At 40.2% G+C, this 6,350-nt stretch overlaps 1 long non-coding RNA gene across 1 annotated transcript; it reads left to right on the forward strand.

The window, feature by feature from the left end:
• The first annotated feature begins 2,296 nt into the window (after window positions 1-2,296).
• Window positions 2,297-5,032, forward strand: LOC139388045 (uncharacterized). Its single transcript, XR_011629245.1, has 3 exons — window positions 2,297-2,966; window positions 3,062-3,257; window positions 4,921-5,032. It is a non-coding gene; the product is annotated as an uncharacterized lncRNA (long non-coding RNA).
• Window positions 5,033-6,350: the final 1,318 nt, after the last annotated feature.

Below are 6,350 nucleotides of genomic sequence, written 5' to 3' on the forward strand. Positions count from 1 at the left end.
ACAATTATGCTAATCTGTTATGTTAACTATCCAAGTGTTGTAATACACCCATAAATTAAGAAGCAATAATGTCCACCTGGAACACACTCGTGTCGACCTGCAACACACCTACTGGCTAGCAATGAAACCGCAGCCTAGCAATGAACGCACCCACGTCGACCTGCAATGCTTCCGCGGGCTAGCAATGTCCGTCAAGCTAGCCAGCCAGCTATGCCACGAGTTGCCAGAGCAAGCTACATTTGAAATGTTATTAATTTAGGAGCTGCAAATGTCATGCTCACTTATTATTTATGAATTACCATTTTGCTTCCTATGGCAGGCAAGTGAGTTCTGGTTGTCGGCCAAGCTGGAAATGTGATCTTGCGTTATTTTGCCATTGTCAATACAGTACATCTACACCACGATATGAAACGTTGATTTGAACCTTCTGAGCAACTAGTGGGTCAGGCGGTGCCCCACAGTCGGATTCATATTGCGTGATTTCTGATGATAGTTCTCGATTATATCGACAGATTGCTATTGTATAGGGTGCTCTCATCGTGCTGGTGAATGGTAGCTTACAGTGTCGGTTAGAGATGACGTGCAGGAGCTTCCTGCAGGAAGTTGTAGTCTTGCTGAGGGTTTCTCTGTTGCTAATTAGCATTTAAAAAAATTGAAGGCGAATATACTGATAAAACTCCCCTTGTCCGAGAGAGAATTAGATGGTTATTAAAATGTCATGCCAGGGTAAGCATACACCAAAACACAGACCTTATATGAAGTAGTTTAAAATCCCAGATGCAAAAATGGTGAAAAAAAACCTATTAGAACCATTACTGGGTTTTACTGCTAGGTTTTAAATGGTACTATGATGCGTCCACTGTGCTGGACTATTCAGAATTGTTTAGAATTTTTGGTGCTCTGCAAGGTGTTATGGGCTAGCCTCCCTGGAAAATTAATTTAGCAGACACCCTTATCCAGAGCAACTTACAGGAGCAATTAGGTTTAAGTGACTTGCTCAAGGGCACATCAACAGATTTTTCACCTTGTCGGCTTGGGGATTCAAACCAGCTACCTTCTGGTTACTGGTCCAACACTCTTAACCGCTAGGCTACCTGTCACAAAACTACAGACCAACCACAGATTACTGCAAGATTGTTCTCATATTTGCACAACAATAAAGACAACTTTAACACAAGAGCTAGAAATAGTGTGTCATCAAATTTTGCACCTAAAAATCTAGACGTATGGACCAAATAAGATCATGATGACAGTATAAAGAAACCACACCATTCACATAAGGAGAACAGGGTTTACTTCCATTTTTTAATACAGTCGAGAATTTCATTTCATTCTGTTTGGCAATGAAAAAAACTGTCCATAGAAACCATAAAATAACCGTTCCAGGCAGTTCATTTTAATGTGACGACAACCTTGTTAAATTATCACGTAATTTATCAGTCAGTGACGTTCAAAGCTTTCAGTTACAGCTATACTGTATCCTTAGAATTCAAATTCAACTTATAGTTGATATTGACAATCCAATCAAATATATTTATAAAACCCTTTTTACATCAGCAGTTGTCATAAACTGCTTACACAGAAACCGAACCTAAGCCAGAGAGCAAGCCATGCAGATGTAGAAGCACGGTGGCTTGGAAAGACTCCCTAGAAATGCTGGAACATAGAAAGAAACCTATGTTATTAACGTTGGTTAATAAATTATTGCATCCGAGCTCCCTCAAGGGTGCGGCTCTCCATTTTTCTTATACATTTTCAATAACATCAAGACGAGTGGACAACATATGGAGGTTATTAAAAAGAAAGCAAATTGAAAAATAAAAGACCACAAAAAAGACATGCTTTGAAATCAACAATCAACAACGCAGGCTCTTTCAGGAAGAAGACAGACAAGCTTCACTCTCACCCCTTTGATTGGGTACACAACTAGGAAGGAGTCGTGTGATTGGCATAGAAAGAGAGAGGTCTCGTCTTTGTACCTGTGCCATTATAGCGTCTTTGACAGCATGGGCTGAGCCATTGAGCAAACTACATTTTTTTCCTTCGTGATTGGCTGATCCCTCCTGATGACCCGGTTGAACATGACACTTTAATAGATGGATCACTAGGCACTTTAAACAGTGCCACTTTCGTAATGTTTACATATCTTACATGACTCATGTCACATGTATATACTGTTTTATACCATCTACTGCACCTTGCCTATGCCGCTCGGACATCGCTCATCCATATGGGTTGGGGCGGCAGCGTAGTCTAGTGTTTAGAGCGTTGGACTCGTAACCGAAAGGTTGCAAGATCGAATCCCCGAGCTGACAAGGTACACATCTGTTGTTCTGCCCCTGAACAAGGCAGTTAACCCACTGTTCCTAGGCCGTCATTGAAAATAAGAATTTGTTCTTAACTGACTTGCCTGGTTAAATAAAGGTAACATATACGTACATATTCTCATTCACCCCTTTAGATTTGTGTGTATTAGGTAGTTGTTGGGGAATTGTTAGATCACTTGTTGGATTTGTGTGTATTAGGTAGTTGTTGGGGAATTGTTAGATAACTTGTTGGATTTGTGTGTATTAGGTAGTTGTTGGGGAATTGTTAGATTACGTGTTGGATTTGTGTGTATTAGGTAGTTGTTGGGGAATTGTTAGATAACTTGTTGGATTTGTGTGTATTAGGTAGTTGTTGGGGAATTGTTATATTACGTGTTGGATTTGTGTGTATTAGGTAGTTGTTGGGGAATTGTTATATTACGTGTTGGATTTGTGTGTATTAGGTAGTTGTTGGGGAATTGTTAGATTACGTGTTGGATTTGTGTGTATTAGGTAGTTGTTGGGGAATTGTTAGATCACTTGTTGGATTTGTGTGTATTAGGTAGTTGTTGGGGAATTGTTAGATAACTTGTTGGATTTGTGTGTATTAGGTAGTTGTTGGGGAATTGTTAGATAACTTGTTGGATTTGTGTGTATTAGGTAGTTGGGGAATTGTTAGATCACTTGTTGGATTTGTGTGTATTAGGTAGTTGTTGGGGAATTGTTAGATTACTTGTTGGAAATGTGTGTATTAGGTAGTTGTTGGGGAATTGTTAGATTACGTGTTGGATTTGTGTGTATTGGGTAGTTGTTGGGGAATTGTTAGATCACTTGTTGGATTTGTGTGTATTAGGTAGTTGTTGGGGAATTGTTAGATAACTTGTTGGATTTGTGTGTATTAGGTAGTTGTTGGGGAATTGTTAGATAACTTGTTGGATTTGTGTGTATTAGGTAGTTGTTGGGGAATTGTTAGATACAGTGCCTTGCGAAAATATTCGGCCCCCTTGAACTTTGCGACCTTTTGCCACATTTCAGGCTTCAAACATAAAGATATAAAACTGTATTTTTTTGTGAAGAATCAACAACAAGTGGGACACAATCATGAAGTGGAACGACATTTATTGGATATTTCAAACTTTTTTAACAAATCAAAAACTGAAAAATTGGGCGTGCAAAATTATTCAGCCCCCTTAAGTTAATACTTTGTAGCGCCACCTATTGCTGCGATTACAGCTGTAAGTCGCTTGGGGTATGTCTCTATCAGTTTTGCACATTGAGAGACTGACATTTTTTCCCATTCCTTCTTGCAAAACAGCTCGAGCTCAGTGAGGTTGGATGGAGAGCATTTGTGAACAGCAGTTTTCAGTTCTTTCCACAGATTCTCGATTGGATTCAGGTCTGGACTTTGACTTGGCCATTCTAACACCTGGATATGTTTATTTTTGAACCATTCCATTGTAGATTTTGCTTTATGTTTTGGATCATTGTCTTGTTGGAAGACAAATCTCCGTCCCAGTCTCAGGTCTTTTGCAGACTCCATCAGGTTTTCTTCCAGAATGGTCCTGTATTTGGCTCCATCCATCTTCCCATCAATTTTAACCATCTTCCCTGTCCCTGCTGAAGAAAAGCAGGCCCAAACCATGATGCTGCCACCACCATGTTTGACAGTGGGGATGGTGTGTTCAGCTGTGTTGCTTTTACGCCAAACATAACGTTTTGCATTGTTGCCAAAAAGTTCAATTTTGGTTTCATCTGACCAGAGCACCTTCTTCCACATGTTTGGTGTGTCTCCCAGGTGGCTTGTGGCAAACTTTAAACAACACTTTTTATGGATATCTTTAAGAAATGGCTTTCTTCTTGCCACTCTTCCATAAAGGCCAGATTTGTGCAATATACGACTGATTGTTGTCCTATGGACAGAGTCTCCCACCTCAGCTGTAGATCTCTGCAGTTCATCCAGAGTGATCATGGGCCTCTTGGCTGCATCTCTGATCAGTCTTCTCCTTGTATGAGCTGAAAGTTTAGAGGGACGGCCATGTCTTGGTAGATTTGCAGTGGTCTGATACTCCAATATTATCGCTTGCACAGTGCTCCTTGGGATGTTTAAAGCTTGGGAAATCTTTTTGTATCCAAATCCGGCTTTAAACTTCTTCACAACAGTATCTCGGACCTGCCTGGTGTGTTCCTTGTTCTTCATGATGCTCTCTGCGCTTTTAACAGACCTCTGAGACTATCACAGTGCAGGTGCATTTATACGGAGACTTGATTACACACAGGTGGATTGTAATTTATCATCATTAGTCATTTAGGTCAACATTGGATCATTCAGAGATCCTCACTGAAATTCTGGAGAGAGTTTGCTGCACTGAAAGTAAAGGGGCTGAATAATTTTGCACGCCCAATTTTTCAGTTTTTGATTTGTTAAAAAAGTTTGAAATATCCGATAAATGTCGTTCCACTTCATGATTGTGTCCCACTTGTTGTTGATTCTTCACAAAAAAAAAACTTTTATATCTTTATGTTTAAAGCCTGAAATGTGGCAAAAGGTCGCAAAGTTCAAGGGGGCCGAATACTTTCGCAAGGCACTGGAACTTGTTGGATTTGTGTGTATTAGGTAGTTGTTGGGGAATTGTTAGATTACGTGTTGGATTTGTGTGTATTAGGTAGTTGTTGGGGAATTGTTAGATTACTTGTTGGATTTGTGTGTATTAGGTAGTTGTTGGGGAATTGTTAGATAACTTGTTAGATATTACTGCACTGTTGGAACTAGAAGCACAAGCATTTCCCTACACTCACATTAACATCTGATAACATGTGAATGTGACCAATAACATTTGATTTGATTTTGATTTGATTCCACTCCAACCAGGTCATCGGAAGGGTTCAGCCAACGAAGTTGAAAGTCCCACCCATTTGACTACATTAAAATGGTCTAAGTCCTCAAATGGCACTGCCAATGCTAAAACTGCCTTTTGGCAACTAGAGGCATCTATCATTCTCTATGGTGATTGGATACACAACCAGGAAGGATTAAGTCACTAAATATTTCACAACACCTGTTGTGTCAATTAAGTAGATTCAAGGGTATATTCAGTGGAGAACGTTGAAAACTTTGCAGATAGAAATATAACAAACAGAACAGACACTTAATATTGTTTGTGTGGTGAAGAGAACAAACATCTCGTATAAAACATTCTGAAAGCATCTCTGATTGTAATCTGTTTGAATAGCTTGGGTGTCATTCTGAATCTGCTTTTATGCGACTTGAGCTTGGCCTAGCGTTATTAAATAAATGGAGAAACAGTCCAGCACCCAGGCTCTTCTAGCAGAGCAAAAACCATAACATGCTATGCTGCTACCAAAACAAGCCCTTCGAGAAAGAATGAGGCGGAAGAAAATGGCACAACCACAAAGCAAAAGTACAGATCAACATACTAAAGAACAACAACATGGGTAGTTTGAGGAATGTAATGACAGCATGAACAGCCTGGGTCTAGATGGGAGGACTGAACAGCACACCTATACAGGACTTTGTGTCTTTGACCACTCGGGTGAAAAATTCCAGTTGGTCCAGAACAGAGTGGTACGTATTGCACTTAAATGTACACAAGAGGGCAAATGTCAGTGGTACGCATGTCAGTCTCTCCAGGCTCAACGTTGAGGAGAGATTGACTGTATCGCAACTATTGGTCTTTGTGTTGAGGTGTTGATGCGTTAAAATGTACCAAACTTGTCTGTTCAAGCAGTTGGTACACAGGTCGGACACTCAGTACAACAGAAGACATGCAATCAGAGGCCTCTTCACAGTCCCCAGGTCCTGAAGAGAGGCTGGGAAACGCACATAGAGCAATGATGACTACATGGAACTCTGCCAACCCAGGTAACTCAAGATAGCAATAAGAAAATACTTTAAAACCCAGATAAAAGAACACCTTACGGCATGACGGTTACTGTGAAGAGACAGAATATATATATTTTGCATTGTATTATGTAGTACTAGTGGTGGAACTTGAAGTGGTAGTTGCCGCCGGACTCAAACAGGTT

This window comes from Oncorhynchus clarkii, chromosome 29, assembly GCF_045791955.1.
Source record: "Oncorhynchus clarkii lewisi isolate Uvic-CL-2024 chromosome 29, UVic_Ocla_1.0, whole genome shotgun sequence".
Classification (NCBI taxonomy): Eukaryota; Metazoa; Chordata; class Actinopteri; order Salmoniformes; family Salmonidae; genus Oncorhynchus; species Oncorhynchus clarkii.